This window comes from Eublepharis macularius, chromosome 1 (genome assembly GCF_028583425.1).
Source record: "Eublepharis macularius isolate TG4126 chromosome 1, MPM_Emac_v1.0, whole genome shotgun sequence".
Classification (NCBI taxonomy): domain Eukaryota; kingdom Metazoa; phylum Chordata; class Lepidosauria; order Squamata; family Eublepharidae; genus Eublepharis; species Eublepharis macularius.
Window position 1 is genome coordinate 42,285,846 of NC_072790.1, and position 20,776 is coordinate 42,306,621.

The window sequence follows — 20,776 nt, forward strand, 5'->3', positions numbered from 1 at the left end:
CTTGGTCTAACCTAACTCACAGGGTTGCTACGAAGATAAAATGGAGGAGAGGCGATTGAAGGAAGCTGCTCTGGCTCCCTATTGGCGGGGGGCAGGGAAGGGTATAAATGACTTCAATAAATACATGAAGAACTAGTGCTCATTCTTTGGATCCAGATCCAGGTTCTTACAGTAAACTCTTGGAGTTTTAAGTGTCTCATAATGAGAATTGCCCGGTCTTGGGTGGCCCAGGCACCTCAGCAGTTAAGCAGTGTCCACCCTGGTTAGTACTTGGATGGGAGACCACTGAGGAAGACTGGGGTTGCTATGCAGAGGTGGGCAATGGCAAACCACCTCCTGCCTTGAAAATTCCAGCACAATTCGCCATAAGTCAATCGTGACATGACAGCTCTTTACACGCACGCACGTACGTACGTACAATGAGGTTTTTGTTCATCCTTAGTAAATTACCTGCTTTGGAGAACAAGGAGGTGTAAGCTGTCAACTTGTGCCTTTCTGTTCCCTAACTGATCTGTCTGTAATATAATGTTTACTCCATTGAGCAACTGGAGGCCACCTACACTTCCTTGTTGTCGGGTTCGCCAGCAAGATTTTCATTTGCATTTTGCTGTAGGCTTTCAGATTAGTCTCTCCGCCCTTTCTTGTCTGTGTAATGTTGAGTCATACATTGCACTGTCAGAGCCACACCCCTTTGTTTAATCCGTCTACATGAATTCAAAGGTCTCTTGTTCATTTAATTTCCTTTGACAAGACTCTGTGCCTAATCGACTATCCAACTACCTGCAAGGAGTGTTTTCCACTTTCAGAGCATTGCCTCCTGAAAAAATTGGACATTTTCCAGCCATTCAGGTTAAAGGTGGGAGTTAAGTTTTAAGTGAAGCATGAGTATTAATTGTACATGCAGGATACTGTGTCTCTTGCAACAAATTAAACAGTCATTTACTGGATGTTATTTAAGAGATTAACATACCATCCGGTTGAACTAAATGAAACAGTTGCTTTATTTTCATTTTATATTGTTTTAATGTATAGTCCATCTTTCTCACTGAGACTCAAGGCAATTTGCAAATGCAATCAGTAGGTCAATTACAACATATGCTAGCATTTGAATGAAAAAATGTTTTGTGCTCCTGCAAACCAACATTTTTATCCATCTTCCTGATTTCCCAATATTTCAAGCACAAATGCAAAGCATAGTTGCTCTGGGATGGGAGTGCCGTATAATCATTTTTACCTGCTAAAACAAAAAACCATGAAGTCATCCCAGGACAGGAAGAATTGCAAAATATGTGTAAACAAGGAATTCTCAGGGCTACCTCATCCACACATCTTCCTCCTCAGTAAAGAACAGCCCCAACAGAAGAGCTGCTCCTGTGTATCATTGCACAACTTCTAAATTGCAAAATGTTCACTCTCTCCAATCAGAATGGTGGAAATCATGAAATAAATAGTTGACTGGGCAAATGTGCGACTCGACTCTCAAGCCCCGTGGCATTTTTATGATGTGTAGATGTCAATTGTAAAGTAAACTTTTTTGTTACTAGAATCTGTGGATTGCAATGATTCCTGAAAGCAGTAACCATTTTGCTTGTGTTGTCTTACTGAAGAGTTGATTGGCTGCTTGCAGTGGGATAGAAGGGGTATGACATCTGCATAGGATCAAGCCAGATGAGTGTCTGGATTGAATGACATTTGTGTGCAGAAACCCAGAGGATAAAGCAGTAGAAAATAAAAGTTGGTGACCTAGGATCAAGAGACAATATCCAGAAAAAGAGGGCTTGGAGAGAGTGGAATTGAGAACCAGAAGTTCGAGGAAGGGTGTTAAGAGAAGGTGATTTATTACAGGTTGTTTAGACATGGTCACGATTGCAGTTCATATATCAGAGAGATCCTTCAAGACTAGAAGAGAAATGGGTCACTGCTGGAAGATCGGTGATCCTACCTCAAGGACATTCTGCTTGTTGAAGACTTGATAGGATCAAGGAATGATGTTCTCTAGTGCTGGCTGGACCCATAGGGTCGTGGACCACAAATTCTAGGTACAGTGGTGGACATTCTAGGCTTGAGCTTTATATTGCAGAACCTATTCAACAAATGAAAAGTTTCCATTTACTTGATCAAAATGCTTATGGTATAGTCATGAGGGCTCTTGCAATTCTGGCTTGTCCTGTCCCCACCTTAGATCACAGGCATTTATTTATACAGATAGAGGCGTACCTTTCCCTCTAGAGGAATTGTAATTGTGCATTGTAATAGATTTCTTTTGGATACACTTTATTAGAGATGAGGTCACAGGGGCAAGGGGTCTGCTCCTTTCATCTTCTCTACACTGTTGACTATTACTGTATTACAGTATCAATTACCTGTTTGTCAACTTTCCAACCTGACACCCATTTCTAGCAATAAGGGTCTTGACTATTTCAATCCATTTTTCCAACTGAGGACTGTGTATTTCTCATTCATTGTTTCTACTTTTCTTGTTTCCAAATGGGAAATCTTGCAACCTTTTCAGCTCTACTTTCTGTGGAAAATCTTCCATTCTTATTCTTTTCTGCAGAACAAGTTTTATTGTTGAGTATCTATTGACAACCAGTTAGGGCTAGCCTTGCCTGTCACTTTATAGAGTCTTGCTCACAGAAATGATACATTTTGCATGTTCACAGGAATATGACTCAAGGGATGTGTAGTGGTTTAGACAAGCCAAATGTTGCCAACTATTCTCTACCACTAGTACTTCAAGGTGAGCCATTAATGATATTCTATTAGGTACAAATAGGTAGGTGGAGGATGCAAGCATCTGTCTCCAGATTAGAATGGCTGAAATTAGACTCTAGCCTGATGGGGAGTTCACAAGAATTTGGAAGCTCTTACATGGTTTTATGTTGTTTTATTTGGCCGTAAGAAAAAAGTATTGCAGGAGATACGTTTTTGGATATTGCTTTGGACCAATGTGGTTACCTGAAACATCTGTTTTGGAAAAACCTGAATTTAACCAATAGTGAGAGAGATTCTTCAGCCACTGTAACAACTATCACATTTTCTCCCTCTGTGTTCAGTAGGATCTCAGAGCCAAACTACACAAGATGAATTACACGTATATGACACGTAAATGCACTTGCACATTTCCCCCTGTTGCTTTCCTGTTCACTCGCTCACTGCGATCACACTGCACTTGATCTGCACTCGATCCCATTCTTGAACTGGTACATTTCTTCTCCATACCACTCAGACAAGAGATGGTATCCTATGATGTACCTTCTCTTCACGCTTGCTCAAACCTTCCTCTTTAGCTTTTCTGAGAGGGAGACTTGTTTACATAATTGGACTTATCAGGTGAAAAAACCCTCTGGTTTTCTTGAGGGGGGACTAAAAAGTGGGGGTTCCACACCTCTGCTAAGATCTTGCACCCTGGACTGCCAGGAAGTGGGGCATCTATGCAAACGGGGGTGGGAAATCCCCATGTGCAGGGGACTTACTCCTAACTGTCCTCTAACGACTCCCCAAGTTTCAGGGAGATTGGACTATGGAGAAGTCATGATCTATGTTTTTCTCAGTTGCTGTCAGTTTTTTCCCCCTGCAATAGGAACAAATGGGATGGCCAGGGGCACCTTCTTTGGGGGGGCATAAAATGGCTCCCCAAGGTCCAATCTCCCTGAAACTTAGAGGGTCTTTAGAGGACAGTTAGCAGTAGATCCCCTGAAAATTTTGTAAATTTATTTTGTAAAATGCCACCCCCATACATACCCCTGGATAGCCTCCATATTTTTCCCCATAGGTAATAATGGAGATTGGGAGTGGCAGGAAAAAGTTTCTCCAGTTGCTGTTTTCCCCCTGAAATAGGAACAAATGGAGTGGCTGGGGGCACCTTCTTTGGGGGACCATAAAATGACCCCCTGAAGTCCAATCTTCATGAAACTTGGGGAGGTCTTTAGAGAACAGCTAGGAGTAGGTCCCCAGCAAATTTTAAATAGAGAACTTAAAATAAAAAAGCATCAAGTGAGCCACTGAGGTACTAAAATCTACAGGGAGTTCTCGTGCTATTTGATCACATCGTTTTACACTGGGTAAGCCGCCCTGTATCTCAGGGGAAAAAGTGAGCTACAAATACAATAAACAAACTTATTTTACATATCCAAAATAAAAACAATGCAGGCCTTGGGTTTCCAATTCCAAAAGAGGAAGTGTGTGTTAAGCTTGTGTGGTTGGCTTCACCTCTTCTGGTAATCATTTTGTGGATGTGATCATTATCCTGTGTCAGAATTCCAAAAGTATCTGCAGGCTTGAAAAGGTTGGAGACCTCTGCTCTGTGGTAAAACCACAGTGTTTCTGATGATTTCTGGGAGTGGCGTGACCTCACTTCCGAGTTTCCCCCAAAGTGATGTTGCGCTGTAGTGCTGATGCTTTGCCCCATGTCACCATCTCCCACTGAGTGCCAGCCATTGGTTGGTAAACCTACTTGGGAGTCCAAGGAGTTTTCCACATGGGTTTTTCCCTTGGTTTCCCTCCAGCTTTTCCTTCCATTTATCCCCTGATTTCCACATATATGGTTTTCACTTCAGGTTTTTTGCTTTCCCTGATTTTTTTCTGGTTCTTTTTTTTGTTTGTTTGTTCTTTTGAGAATAGAAAAAATCTATTCTAAGTTGGCTTCCAGAAAAAGATTAGGGTGATAGATTTTTTCTTAGTGATAATGTCTCTTTTAGTTTTGTTTGTCCCGCCCTCTCCCACCTACCTCCAAACCACTTTTCGATGAGTGAGCGTTCGTCATCATCAAACCACATCTTTTGTTTTTTAATCTTTTTTGTCATTTCCATATCAACATATCAACCTACTTTTGTAACAATGCATGCAGCAGATGCTCTGAATTCTCAGCTTTCATTTTTTAAAAAAAGTAAGTTTCTAGCTCATTGTGGATATATTCCTTTTCCCTTATATTCCTGCAAAGGGAATTCAGAGAATCTGTTACATGTATTGTTACAACAGTAGGTCTATACAACACTACGAAAATGTTTTTTTTAATAAATAATTTTTTTCAAACAAAACACAAAAAGCATCATCTAAACCACAGACATAACACACAATTTTGCATAAAATAATAGAGAACAGAGCATATAATAAAAGAAAAAAGGATTAAACAATAAAAGAGAAAAAGGAAAACAAGCTATGTTGAATCAAACTGTGAATAGAGGACTTTTCACATTTATCTTGCACACTATAAAACATAGAGAGGAAATCATTAAAGGCATAGGGGAGGGTTTTTCCCCCCTGAAACTTTTCTATATATACTACAAATCGAATCTCTTTCCCATAACTTGAGGAAGGGTTTAGATAAACGTTGGTTTGGGGTACTGTTCTGGTTAGTATATGAAATGAAGTCTTGCCATGTTTCATTAAAATCTGACATTCTGGCATTACCTTTAACAACTCTGAGTTGATATGACAATTTTTCTGCCATAGCAGAGAATCTGTTACATGTATTGTTACAACAGCAGGTCTATAAATACTATGAAAATGATTTTTTAAAAAAAATTGCAAAAGGCCTGAGAACCCAGTGCAATGCGAGGAGGTCACTTCTAGTACCAGAAAAAGCAGCGGAGTTTGAAAAGTACACAGCCGCCACTGCTCTAGGCTCTGTCCCAATAGAGGTTGGCTTACCTCACCAGTGTCAGCCTTAGCCTCTTGGCTCTAGGTCAACACGGTTGGGGCTCTCTGGTTTGGAACAGGGGGGTGGTTTTTAGGTATTATCAGGGCTTTTTTTCAGCTGGAATGCGGTGGAACGGAGTTCCAGCACCTCTTGAAAATGGTCACATGGCTGGTGGCCCCACCCCCTGATCTCCAGACAGAGGAGAGTTTAGATTGCCCTCCGTGCCGCTCCCCTCTGTCTGGAGATCAGGGGGCGGGGCCACCAGCCATGTGACCATTTTCTCCGAGGGCAACCCACTGAGAGCAGAACTACAAGTGACAAAAGGCACAGGTTGGACACTTGTCAGCTTCCCTCAAGTTTTGATGGGAAATGTAGGCAACTTGGCGGAAAGTTGGACAAGTGACAGTTGAAAAGTCCATTGGACAGCAGTCAGAGAGCCAAGCTGCAAGACCAGGACGCCTACATTTCCCATCAAAACTTGAGGGAAGCTGATAAGTGTCCAACCTGTGCCTTTTGTCACTTGTAGTTCCGCTCTGAGTTCTACCACCTCTTTTCCCAGAAAAAAAGCCCTGGGTATTATTATTAATATTAGTTATTTGATTTATAGCCCTTCAGTGGTGGAGCTGATCCCCTTTTAGGCTTCCCCAAGACTTGTCCTTGTGTTCATTTTTAATCTTTTTAAAAAATCCAACCCTTATATCAATATAACATTATAATTTATAAGCATGCACAAAAAATTAAAAGGGGGATCCTGTGATGTCAATACTGACACCACCAATGATGAAAGTACCTTCACTTGAAAATCTTGATTAAGGCATGTGTAGAACCAAATGAACCGACTCCACAGCTGTAAAAATGCAAACGGAGGGCAGACACAGGGAAGAACCATACCCAAACTGATTCCAAGGCTTGGAGATTGACAAGAAAATCAGAAATAAATGCCTGGAAAAGCCCCAAATTGTACATTTATTCAGAGCTGGCCCATAACATAAGGAAAAGGGAAATGATGGTTCTTCGTAGAGGAACAAACTCCAGAGATGGAAGCTGAAGGTCATAGGACTTGCAGAGCAGTTTAGAATAGGGATCCCCAACTTTTTGAGCCCATGGGCATCTTTGGAATTCTGTCCCAGGATGGTGGGCACCACAAAATTGCTGCCACAGGAGGTGCCAACCACAAAAAGGCAGGGAGCGAGGTTATGCATATCTCTAATAGTAGCTCTTCAACATTTATACCTCTGGTGAATGACAAGAGGTGCTCTCCTTGTAGCTGGGAATTTGCAATAGCCAGGAGTTTGGAATGATGTCCACCAAAGCCAGGAGATGGTGACATCTCTCTAGCTGTGAACAAAAGGGCCATTGTCGGCTTGAACTTACAGATAGAAAGAGGGCTAAAACTTGGCTATCTAGCATTAGATGGAAGGGAGATTGTCCTTTGGGGTCTGCTGCAGAACTGCTTCTGTTGTGCTATACTGGCTTTATTTGTAAGCAATGGAAATATTTTTAACATTACATACATTTCCAATGCCTTCTCGTTCTAAGGAAACTGAACCTGGTAGTGCTGCCTATTTAACTACTAGAAGCAGGGAGTACACAAACAATATTCTGGTTGTTTCTTTCCTTACTGCATACTTTATTCAAAAACACAGAATGGGAGTTGTCGTTCCGGACCATTCATTTCAAGAGATTACATAACTGCTTTGCTAAGAGCACGGGAAGGGAATCCCTGAACAAACGGGGGGAGGTCCTTCAGCCTGGAGCTTGTGAGTCATAGCACGTATCCCAGAAAGTGCCTACAAGAGGGTGGCTGAAACGCTTGCTCAGCCTGGACAAAGGGATGGCCACAAGCACAGAGCTGGCTTCAAAAGGGGGTTAGATAGATTCACGGAGAAGACGTCCATTAACGGCTACCAGCCACGGTGACTAAAAGGGATCCTCCATATGCAGAGGCAGCAAACTTCTGAATTCCAATGCTGGGAGGCAACACCAGGAGAAAGTCTGGACCTGTTGGCCCTCCAGAGCACTTGGTTGGTCACTATGTTGACCTACATGGACCACTGGTCTGTGTCAGCAGCAGGCTCTACTTCTACTGCGTGTCTGTGAATCTCTCTGAAGACGTGTGGCTTGGGGCTGAGTCATACTTGCTCGTCCATATTCAGTGCCTCATCACTCACTGACTCACTGCCAGCTGCATGAACAGCCTCTGTTGAAACACAGTTTCAGATGCTAGGGAAGCTCTGGCAGCGATACTTGAGCCTCGATGGCCACTTTGGAATCTGCAAGTTCTGACAGGACAATGGAGTCATCATCGCCATTCATCTATGAACTGACTCACTGTCCGCTTGAAAACAGCGCTACATAGAAAGGAGAGCAAGCGGGCCCCTTCCATTGCTGGCCTAAAAGTTATTGTTCGCAACCAAGGGGACCCGAAGGAGGACCCAGTGTGAAATGGCTGAATTAGAATTCATTAACAAGTTCAAGACTACCACCCCCTCCACACACACATCAGCTTATCTTGTACTAGATTTTGTGTTAATCCTACTTTGTCTATCTAATAACAGTTGGGGGATGGTCCTTACCCAGTGTGAGTAATCTGGATACTCTTATCTATTAGATCTTGCTTTAAATCAACCTCTTTCTGTGCCATCTCTTCCCCGCCTTCTGTTGTGAATTTTAAAGCATCAGACTAATGGCTATATACTCCCAACACATCCGATGAAGTGAGCTCTGATTTATAAAAAGCTTCTGCTGGAATAAACTTTGTTAATCTTGAAGGGGCCATTCCATGCAGTCACCCATACTTACCAGCTATTTCTTCATCCTTCCACCCCTCCACCTCCCACAGGAGGGAAGGTACCAGTCCTGGAAAGATTGAATAGGAAGTGGCTTGAAGGGAAAGAATTAAGCAGAGTCTCCCTCTCTCCCACCCCCTCCTGGTCCCTTGCTCTGGGATCTGCTTTACTACTAATAAAAAAATATCGAGAGAAAGGGAGACACAGCTTTATGCAAAGTCTGGCACAGAGATATATTCGACAATATATCTGGCACAGAGACTCAGGTTTGGGTCACACCTGCAGAGTGATAAAATGTGTGGTGCCACATCAGGCCACAGCTGGCAGGATCGTCTTTGGGACTGCCTCCCCCCCCCCACCATAGCAAATAGTAAAGCAGCGCAGTAAACAAAAAGAGGAGTAGAATTTTTTTTTCTGTTGGCCCTAGATTTCTGGCTGCACATGAAGGAACATTTAAAGCTTTTCGCTAAGAGTTAACTCACTGTGTGTGTGTGCTAACAAATTGTAGCTATTCTGCGTGGTTCCGAAATTCACCATAAGCAAAATAATGGTTACCAACTAATTATAGCAAAGCATGCTATAAGTGATCCCAACGAATGTGATCAGTAAAATCATGCCCAGGGATATGCAGCTGCACATTTTTGCCTCTCATTAAAACTGCTAGTATTACAAGGAAAAAATTGGCCTTTTCATCAAGAAAATGGATGCAGACATGAAAGGAGGAGGAGAAAGGTAAGCAAAATTGACATACAACATTGGTGTGAATTCAGAACACTTTTTTAAAAAGGTGGTGCTGCATAACTTTGCAAATCTTCTACAGTCACACAGATATCAAATTGAGACTTGATACTCAGCCATGATACCCACAAGTGTGTTTCCCAATGCATTTGCTTCTTACCCAAAGGCATCCCTTCCTGAAAGCAGAGCCAGTCTGAGCCTACCTCTGCTTCACTGGAATAGGAAGTGGTCCAGAAGAGCTTGTTCACAGGGATCACTCATTTAAAAACAGCTGCCTTCATGCCTGGCTTGGAACTAGGGTTGCCAGCCCTCCCCCCCCTACTGGAGATGGGGAATTCCCCTCCAACCACTGCCCCCCCTGCCACCACTCACCTGGCTGGTGGAGGAAAACACAGGCCACAAGCATGCAGCAAAATGGGTGCACATGCACTCCGCAGCGGGCCCCAATGATGTCACTTCCAGGTCAACCCGGAAGTGACAGGATCTCACTAGGGCCAATTCTTCAGAAACTGGCTCAAAACAAAGTGAAAATGTGATGCGCACAGCAATTACATCTGGGTTACACTAGAGCTGATGTCATTGGGGCTTGCTGTGGAGCACGCACACACTTTGCACATGAGCATGGGAAGAAGACCTTCTACCCTAGAACACTCTTATAGTGGACAGCCTGTTGCCCTGCAGGTCCAACAAAAAGGAGATAGATACCAAGACCCTTCAATGCTGTTGCCTCCCAGCACTGGTATTCAGAAGTTTATTGCCTCTGTATATGGAGGCTTCCTTCAGTCACCATGGCTAGCCATTGATGGACCTGTCCTCCGTGAATTTAGCTTGCCTTTTAAAGCTATCTATGCCATTACTAGCTTCAATGGTAGTGAATCCTACCGTTCAATTACTCATTGAGTAAAATACTTACATTGGTCAGTCTTGAACCTATTTGCCAACAACTGGGCGCCCCTAAGTTCTAGTATTATGGAGGGGCACCCTTTATCTATTTTCTCTGGTGGTGGTGGAGAGTGCCCTCAAGTCATAGTTGACTTATGGTGACCCCTGGTGGGATTTTCATGGCAAGAGGCAAGCAGAGGTGGTTTGCCATTGCCTGCCTCTGCAACCCTGGTCTTCATTGGAGGTCTCCCATTCAATTACTAACCAAGGCCAACCCTGCTTAGCTTCTGAGATCTGATGAGACCAGGCTCACCTGGGCTATCCAGGTCCATAATTTTATAAACCTCTTTCACGTCTCCCCTTTGCATTCTTTTTTTTCTATCCCAGAAAGTCCCAGACCTTCCAATCTTTCCTCATAAGGTGCTCCAACCCCCTAATTATCTCAGTTGTCCCCGGTACCTTTTCCAGCTCTGCAAGTGTACCTTTTGAGATATGGTGACCAGAACTGTACGCCATAGCTGTACAGAAGGGCATTAGAATATTGCCCATTTTATTTTCAATCACTTTCCTAATTATTTCTATCATTCTATTATTTTTTACGGCTCCTGCACGCTGGGTCATCATTCATCAGTCCCTCCACTACAATCCCGAGATCTTCATCTCAGGCAGTTCAGATCTCATCAGCCTATATTTTAAATTAAGTTTTTTTGTTCAAATATTCACTGCCTTGCATTTATCCACACTGAACTTCATTTGCCATGTTGTGGCCCACTCACCCAGTGTAGATAGATCCTCCTGCAGTTCTTCACTATCTGCCTTGGTTTTCAACATCTTCGATAATTTGAGATCATCTGCAAACTTGGCTACTACACTACTCACCTCATTCCAAAAGTGCCCACAAGTTCAGCAAGGCTCTAGTTTTCTTACTGCATGTGCAAGATGTGTTGGAGCACTTCTAAACCACCATTGCTCACGGCTGTCTGCCCTGAAGAGTGAAAGATCAGCAGCGTAAGCCTTTCCTTGTTTATTGCGACATGGTTGCCAAGTACTTTGCAGATAAACAAACAGCCTCACAGACATACTCCAGACTGGATGATGTTGCTTTGTTGTTATGGCTTGGAATGCATCAAACACTTGCAGTCAGAACTTGCCAATGAGGTTGTTTCGGGAGAAACAGGAGCTACCACTTGACTGATCATATCCAGCCAACGTGCAATGATCAGTTGAAGTCTTCATCGAGATAAGGCGTGGTCTTGTGTTGTGTTCACAGCTGTGAAACTATTCCTAAAGGAACCTCCCCTGGGGACCTTAATGATATTTCTGATATCAGTCAATCGCTTTTGGGACAAGTTGCTGATACCTGGATGACATGGATTTTCTAGGCCCACTCCAATCCGGCTCTCAACTTGATTTTGAAATGAAAATGTCCTTGTTCGTCTTACTGGGAGACAGATGGAAGAGCGTGACCCTGTGGGTTTTCCTCAAGTCCTCAGCTGCCCTCAATACCATGATATCCTTTCTCAAGTCCCTCACAGGAGTGGGGGGTTGGAAATACCGTGCTCCAGTGGTCTCATTAGCAACTGACCAACTGTGGTGGTCCTTCTCAGCAAGTCCTACCTACTTTTCATTCTTTTAGAAGAGATGCTACCTTAAAAGTCTATAGTAGTTTCATTCTTTAATATTTTTTCCTTTAAAAAAAGATTCTGCCGTAAACAACCTTTCTGCAGAAGTGTCATAGATAAATCTACAAACACCTACGACAGGTGTATCGGGTCGATCGTTTCCTCAGGCAGCCCCATCCATCTCCACCGCTGCAGTTAGTTCTCCAGTAAAGAGAAGGTTTGGACTAAAATGCAGGTGTGCGCCTGGGGGTGGGAGGAGGCGTGTTAGGAGCAGAGAAGAAACAAGAGCAAAAACCTGCATGGTAATTAAGAACAACAACAACATTGTATGTATATACTAATTTGGATAGATTAGAGCCACAGAGCGGTGAACAAAGCCAATATTATTATTATCCCTGCAGTGGAGCTGGGGCTGAGAGGAGGGGCTTACCAAAGGCCACCTGCTGAGCTCATAGCAATAGTGGGAGTCAAACTAGCAGAGTGCAGATTCGCAACCCAGCCACTTAGCCACTATGCTACAGTATCTCTCTTAAAGTCCTTATTTAAAAGAAGACAATCTAATTTTCTAAGGAAAATTTTAGGACTGCCGTCATGTGTGCCCTATGCAGCTATTTGTTTGGAGACCAACCAAAGACATCTTGAGACAAAAGCCTGAATTCTAACAATTAAATTCTGGCTGCGTTTGCACTTCAGGAGCAGCCCCAATAGTCTTATTGCATACATGCTAACTGAATTCCAGTCTTCTACATGGTTAGCTGATGAAAAATCTCTGTAATCGGGCTTTGCCTGATGAATTAGTTTTTCTTTCTGAGAGGTCTGCATTTGCTTTGATTAAACAAAGACTGGTAGATATTGAGATGCAAGAACTTAGGAGCCTCACCTCTGGTAGATGTTCCCCTCTGAGATGGGGGATTTCCTCTACTGGTTCTTTGGCAGAGTATTTTTCTGGTTTGACTTCCCCTCACCTTTGGAGAGCATTTATGTTAACGCGCTTTAATGTTCTTCCTTCTGTGGTACTCCATGGGAGGTTTAAGAAAATTCCTTACTACACAAGGTATTGTGCCTGTGGCTTGAGGGATATAGGAAGTACTGAACATGTACTCCTGTACTGCTTATTGTATTGTGATATCCATGCCATTTATCTAGAACCTTTGCTTCAAAACCATGAAGGTCAATTGGACGACAGTAAGACACGCCTTTTACTATCCACACATAACCCTGGGATCATTGAATCTGTGGCTAAATTTCTTTGTTGTGCACTGAAGAGGAGAAGAATGGTTTAAGTGATGGGGCAAGGGATTTTTTTTGTCTCCTTGCTGACTGTGCATATATATGTCCTGTTATGCCAATAAAGGTATTCGATTTGATTCTTCCTTTCTAAAGACTGGCTTGATAAAATATATGAAGTGGCAATAATGCCAGAAGTTTTTTTTTTTAAGGATTATTGGTCTATTAAAATCCAGTTCGATCTTTTACCTCTCTTAGCAAAAACTAGAGTATCATCTAGTTCTTTGCAAAAACTTAGCAAAACCCAAGTATTTATAGTTATTTAAAACATTTCTATGCCACATTTCTATCCAATTCAGGCTCCCCAAGGAAGCAAACATTAAAACATTAATACATTTCAAATATTAAAACATTTCAGACAATAAAAAGCATTTAAATACAAATATGTAAAATATTGAAAACAGACAAAGGATACACACACACAAACAGTATTTGTTAAATGTATTGTCAAAGGCTTTCACGGCTGGAGAACGATGGTTGTTGTGGGTTTTCTGGGCTGTATTGCCGTGGTCTTGGCATTGTAGTTCCTGACATTTTGCCAGCAGCTGTGGCGAAACATCAGGAACTACAATGCCAAGACCATGGCAATACAGCCCGGAAAACCCACAACAACCACAGTATTTGTTAAGTTTGAGAGACATTAGATTAGGGGGTTTCTGGAATGGCAACTGAACCCTTCTATGCTAACCTAAAGTTGAGAGCTGCTGTACCACAGTGGTTAAGTGATTTGCTGTGAAACAGCACTCTACTGGTTTGAATCCCACTACTGCCATGAGCTCAGTAGGTGGCCTTGGGTAAGCCACTCCTCTCAGCCCCAGCTGCATTGTGGGGATAATAATAACACTAACTTGTTCACTGCTCTGGGTGGGGCACTAATCTGTCTAGAAGAGCGGTATAGAAGTTCTATTATTATCATCCTCCAGTCCTCCTCCTCCTCATTATAATAACCAGGGGAAAAATATTGCCAGAATGGGTTGCTTGCCAGAAGAAGAGTTTTTATTGAAGGTTAGGAGTACTGTTTTCAGCTAGATGCAAGTGTGAACTTGTAGCCTACACATACACACTTAGAAGCCAAGTTGTCAGACTCAGACCCAGCACAGCAGCATGTATAGTATGACTCCTTCCTTCAACCCTTCCCTGTATTATGTCAGTCCAAAGGAGGTAAGGGTGGGTGATATAATCTAGTAACTTGGTAGTGCCAACTTAATGTTGCCAGCCTCCAAGTGGGGCCTGGAGTTCTCCTGGAATTACAATTGATCTCCAAACTACAAAGATTAGTTCATCGTTGTGTCTTCTGTGCAGTCCCACATGGGAACTGCACATGCACAGACCTGGCCTGCGCATGCACAGTGGGACTGCACAGAAGACCACTCAATGAAAAATAATTATAGATAGGTGCAACCCTCTTTTCATCATCATGTCTTCTGTGCAGTCCCATATGGGAACTGCGCATGCACAAGGCTGGCCTGTGCATGTGCAGTTCCCATGTATCCCTGCACAGAAGAATACTCGATGAACAACAGTTACAAGTAGGTACAACCCTGTTTTCCCCTGGAGAAACTGAGCTGCTTTGGAGGGTGGACTCTATGGCATCACATGACTGCTGAGGCGCCTCTCCTCCCTAAACTCCACCCTCCCCAGACTCCCCTCCCAGATCTCCATGAGTTTTCCAGTCCAGTTGCTGGCAGCTCTAACTGGCAGAGGGCCTACTACCTCGCTACAGTCCGTCTACCCTGCTGTCATTCCTGCCTTAGGACCAAAGCACAGCATGGCCTCTAGGCAGGCAAAAGCTCACTTGTGACGGAACCCACTAGGGAAAACCCCAGAGAACACACACACACACACACTCAGAAAATAAGGGAGGAATTGGGATTCGTTTTCGTTTTCGCGGCCATGTCGGACGCTCCTCTCGGCAGGTCCGAGAGGAAGCGGCCGAGCAGCCTGACCGGGCGGCTGATCTGCAAAGGTTAGCCCCCAGGATTCCCAGGGAGGGAGTCTGGGTCCGGGACACGGCGGGAAGAGCCCTCTGGCAAATCGAGGCAGGGGGTAAATTGCCCGTTTGTCCCTATGGAGGCCGGCAGACGTGCGTGGCACCCTGTGTGCTGCCGGGCCACGGAAAACGGCAAAGAACAGGACTAGGCGGAAGCCTGTAAGTAAGCGAATCCCTTCTGTCACTACAAGCGCATGTGGAGGAGTGGTGGGATCTGAAGTTAAGAAGATTCGGATTTTTTTCCCCCTCGCAGAGTCTCAGAAGATTGGCGGTCCCCCCCCCCCCGCTAAAATGGCAGCGAAAAAGCAGAGTCCTGCTCTGGGCAAGTCAGTTTCGGCTGCCCTGCAGGGAAGAGGGGAGTCGCTCGAGGAACTGGTGAAAAGATCAGTTATCGAAGCCATAAAACCCTTTGTTGACAAGCTGAATGAAACAGATCAAAGGGTGGGCTTAATTGAGAGTGATGTGAAAGCCATCAAGGAAGTAGCGGGGGGGGGCAGAGAAGTCTGCTCGGGAAAATGCGTCACTTATGAGAGCAACGAACAAGGAGCTAAAGTTGGTGGAAAACCAGCTGATTGGGCTGCAAGTGGAGCGAACACAGACCATTTTGCGTCTCCAGAATGTTAAAGAAGAGGAAAACGAGGATTTAAAGGATCTTGCCTCGGAACTTTTAGCGACACCCGCGAGGGCAACTAAAGAAGAAGTTAAAAGCGCCATTTTGGGAGTCCGTTGGGCTTCTTCAAAATATGCAATGAAGCGGCAGCTGCCTCGCGAGATTGTTATTGAGTTTTCATCTAGGAGGGTCCGGGACAATATCCTATATAACTCATATAATGCGGACTTGGACTTTCTGGGAAATAAAGTCAAGATACTGAAGGACATTCCATTTTTAGTTCGGAAGAGAAGACTTAAGTATAAAAGGCTGGCAGCTCTCTTGAGGGAACGTGGTATAAAGTACAAATGGCTATTTCCGGAAGGAATCTGGTTTAGTTATAAAGATCAAGCTTACAAGATTAATTCGGAAGAACAGCTAAGGGATTTTGTGGACAAAAATCAAGAATTTGGGCAAGACACCAAGCAAAAAGAAGAAGATTCGAAGCCTGAAGGGAGGGGGGAGGCAATGAGCGCTGCGGCTGTAGTTGCTCAGAGAGAACTGCGTCCAGGGCCCAGGAGGGGGAAAAAGATTTAATTTGAACTGTAATTTGTATTTTGTAAGATCAACCATTCCATCATTACTTTATTAAGCTTTAATTTTTAATTATGGCAGTATGAAGGGAAAGCATTGAAGTGTAGTGTTTAGTGTTTGTATGCTGCCTTCCCCTTTTTTCCACCCCCCCTTCCCCTTCTCTTTTTTCCTTTTTTCCCTCCCCTTGTATTATTGTAGTTTCTTGTAGTTTACTGTTTTAGATGTTAAAAATAAAAAATATATATATAAAAAAAGAAAATAAGGGAGGAATTAATATAGAGAGCTACCAGTGGGTGGCAGAAGGTGAGTCTGCATTGTGAAAGACAGATGAACCGTCTATGGATAACTCTGGTAGTAGAGGTACACCAAGTGCTAGGTGCAAAGGAGAGTGTTTGCACATATCACACACACACACACACACAATGCAGCAGGATGCTTCTGGTTTCATAAACCTTACATCATGGACACGTACACACCAAACTTTGATTCTGCAGCCACCGCACCAGGTGAAATTGTACAGTTGCCCACACAGGTATGTAAAAAACCAATCATGGGACAAAGATGTGAATGGCCATATCATGTGATGATAACAGCAGCTCCCCATGGAGTACAGCATAGTAGTGAATGGCCACCATCCCTCAAAAACATATCGTTATCATCCACAGGGCCCTATGCTGTCTCCCAATCCCTTATAAGATCCTAGCACATGTGCTGGGAAGAAATGAGAGGACAGGTAGGGTGTCACCTTTATTACTAGCATGGAGCTACCACCCTGGGGAAATCTACTCTCTGTGGTAGCACAACATGGGAGATCTTGTGCTCAGCACCCCAGCACCCTGCTGTTGCTCTGTGGACCAGCAGGAGCAAAATGGGTGGGGGGATTGGAGTTGGTACATCACTTCCGGCATGAACCCAGAAGTGACATCACTGCATCAGGGCAATGTTCCAGGATCCAGAGCCAGTTTGGCATAGTGGTTAAGAGCGCGGGACTCTAATCTGAAGAACTGGGTTTGATTCCCCACTCAGTCACAGCTCTCTCAGCCTCACTCACCTCTCAGGGAGATTATTGTTGTGGGGATAATAATAACATACTCTGTAAACCACTCAGAGTGTAATTTTAGTGGCACAGTTTATGCAACCAACTAAAGAAGACTCTACCACTTGTGTACCTCATTATTGTCAAGTGCTGTAAATATTCAAAAGTGTTATACAAATGCTAAATATGATGATGGTTTGTAACTCTAGATTCTGCCTCTTGCATCCTCTACCTTTTTGTCCCTGCCTTGTCCAGGTCACTACCTGTTGGTGCCCCTGATCTTCTCCATTCTCTGCCTCCACCTCCTCCTGCCCTCATTACCATTCACTCACCCACCCACTTTTCACCTCTCCTGTCCCCACAGGGCAGGGTGCCAGTATGGAGAGACTCTGACCTGGCACACCTGCACGACTTTTTGCCGTCGTCTTCCTGCTCAGTGCTCACCCTCCAGGAAGGAAGTGGCACAGCCTAGACAGATAATTCATTAGGAACTGGATCGCCACAAGGCAGACTGACTGGCAGACTAGGGAGATTAAGATGCACATTGTTTCAAGAGATGTGCAAAAGGCCAGTCTCTGGGCTGAACTGGATGGAGGAGTCTGCGAGACAGACTGAAGGAAGAAATCTTAACAGGTTGCAGTTGGAGAAGGCTAAGGAAGATTTTCCTTGCCCCTTTTTCTTTTGATCATTCAAATCGATGAAGATCTCTGGAGAACTTGAAAGCTTGCACAGTTTGCTGTGTTAGTTTTGATGTTTGGGTTTTGTTTTGGGATTTTTCTGTGGATCATTGCTGTCTCCTGCGTTTTCTGTCTACTCTGGCAATAAAATAATCTAGCCAAGTTCTTCTTCTGTCTGCTGGTCATGGGATTTCAAAGGGAAAGGGGAGTGGTGGAGGGGCAGAGATTCTCAGCTACATTAATGCTGAAGTGAGTCACAGTCTCTTACCTCCTTCCACACCTCCTCCCAATTTCATAAACTCAGTTTCTCTTCTAAGCTAGCCCCAATCTGCTTTTGTGTCTCAGGACTGAATCTGTACAGATTCAGATATTGTAGATACAAAATACAGAGCAAATCAGTTTTGGAAGGCACAGAGGTGTAGCAATTGCAGCCACTCTTTTAAACGCATGCAAGAAGGGCTGGATCAGGGCCTTACTTGCATGTATTTCAAAGTCCAAGCAATGGACACACGTTTAAAAAATAATCTGCTCCTCATGGCTTTCATACTTCATTATCTGTGTAACAAATATAGTATGTAAGAAGCAGCTCTGAGTTTATGAACAAGCTAGAAACAGCAATCCAAGGTAAGTTTTTGTTTTAATGTACAATCGAGTGGGCTCGTGCTTATTTATATATAATTACTCTTTATCTTCTCTAGACCTTGGAAGAGAGCAGGGTGCATAAATTAAAGAAAGTACAGTTTCTAGCCCCAGTTAGGAAAGAGGCAGAAATATTTCATTGTTTTGTCTCACACAACTCACATTAGAATGCAAAACCGGGCTTGCCTTCTGCAGGCATATTACTACAAGGTCTTACAATCGCTTCAGGGAAACAGCAAACTCTGGTTTGAGGAATCCTGTAAGGGCCAAGCTAGAAGTGATGAATTACACTTGAATGGCAAGTGAACAGACTCACATGTATTCCTCCCTGTTCACTTGCGCTCCACTTGATCGAGTGGAGCGCAAGTGAACAAAGAGGAATACATGTGAGAGCGGGACCACAAGTGACGCCTGACACAGGTTGGACACTAGTCAGCTTCCCTCAAGTTTTGATGGGAAATGTAGGCATCCTAGTCTTGTAGCTTGGCTCTCTGTCTGCTGTCCAATGAACTTTTCAACTGTCACTTGTCCAACATTCCGCCAAGCTGCCTACATCTCCCATCAAAACTTGAGGGAAGCTGGCAAGTGTCCAACCTGTGTCAGGCGTCACTTGTGGTCCCGCTCTGAATCTGTACACTTGCCATTCAAGTATAATTCATCATGGCTAGCTTGGCCCTGAGTCTCCCTATCCCAGAACACACTAGTTCAATCTGACAAGTAGGAGCATCATGCCTCATGCAGCACAAAGATGGGAAAGGAATCCTCCACAAGAATTAACGAAAGGAATAGCATATCTGTTACTAAAGAGATCAGGCATATAGTATATAATGGTGCCTTTTAAACACGATACAAGTCAGGTGTTTGTGCAAATGGAGAACCACACCTTATATATCGGCTACATATTTACTGGTCATCATGAGCAAAGCATAAGCAGAAGGGAATATGGAAAAATGGTGACAGATCAAGATGGGTAACCCTGTTAGTCTGTCTGGAGCAGTAGAAAAGAATAAGAGTCCAGTAGCAGCTATAAGACTAACAAAATTTGTGGTAGGGGTATGAGCCTTCGTGAGTCACAGCTCACTTCTTCTGAGACAGTTAGAATGTGAGTCCTTCCGTCCTTATATCTTGGTGAGTGGAGTGATTTCAGATGCTGAATGACAATAGCAGGTAAATGACAAAATCCAGTGAATGACAATAGAAGGCGTGATTGGATAAGGGTGGGATATGCAGAGAGGTGATGGGTGTGGAGAAATCAGCATTGGTAATGAGACAGGAAGCCTAGTGTTGCTTCCACATGTCCTAACGTCCTGCCACATGGAACGAGGGCGTCTTCCTAGCCTGATTTCTGACATCATCGCGCCACAATCCTGTTTTCGTGGCACAATGATGTCAGAAATGACGCCAGGAAGACGCCCTTGTTCTGTGAGTGTGACATGACGTTAGGACGTGTGGAAACGACCCAGGTCTTGATTCTGCTCTGAACCCCTGCTCTTTCATGGAAGCTTGCTGGGTGATCTTGGGCCAGTCACCATCTCCCAACCTAACCTACACCAGAGGGTTGTTGTGAAGATAAAATGGAGGAGAATGACATGAGCCAGTTTGGGTCCCCATTGGGTTGAAAGCCAGGGTATAAATGAAGTAAATAAATAAATCATGGCAAAGAACTTGCATTGCCTGGCGGGCAGGGGGGGGGAGAAAGAACATGAGAACTCTTGCTTCAGTCTCCTTTCCTCTGGTCCACACCTTTATAAAAGGCAGTAGAGTGGACTGTTCTGTAACTGCTTGAAAACTAGGCAGGGTCTCTGTTCCTTAAGCCCAGTAAAGCAATATGGGTCTCACTTACTCTCTTTTTCGGCTTTGTGGCTTGCAATATGGCTGCCGTGCAACAAATATCCAGTGACTGATAGGTGACATGCCATGGTATTTAGCATCCCTCCTGGTAACGTGATGCCGTCCTGCCTGTAAGTAGGATCATGAATGAGGCAGGGATATTTAGGGGGAAACCCAGGAAGGCTGAGTATAGTAGGTAGAGTTCTGGCCTCGGACCTGGAAGGCCCGGTTTGAATTCCCTCCTCTGCTTTGGAAGTTTACTGGGTGACGTTGGGCCAGTCACCCCTCTTTCACGAGGTTGGACTTGGTCCCTAAATCTTTATTCATTATTCCTTCCAACCACAAATATGGAGGATGTTAAGAAAGCCTCATATTTCAAAAACAAAACAAAACATGGACCACCAGAAATCATACAACCCATTATTCATGGGATTCTGACCGACACATCACCTTACAGGGCAC

At 43.9% G+C, this 20,776-nt stretch overlaps 1 long non-coding RNA gene across 1 annotated transcript; it reads right to left on the reverse strand.

Moving 5' to 3' along the window:
* Window positions 1–1,046: 1,046 nt before the first annotated feature.
* LOC129341455 (uncharacterized) lies at window positions 1,047–11,028 on the reverse strand. The gene is made up of 3 exons (XR_008598125.1): window positions 10,930–11,028; window positions 8,444–8,500; window positions 1,047–2,083 (listed from the first exon to the last, which is right to left on the reverse strand). It is a non-coding gene; the product is annotated as an uncharacterized LOC129341455 (long non-coding RNA).
* Between the last annotated feature and the right edge of the window lie 9,748 nt (window positions 11,029–20,776).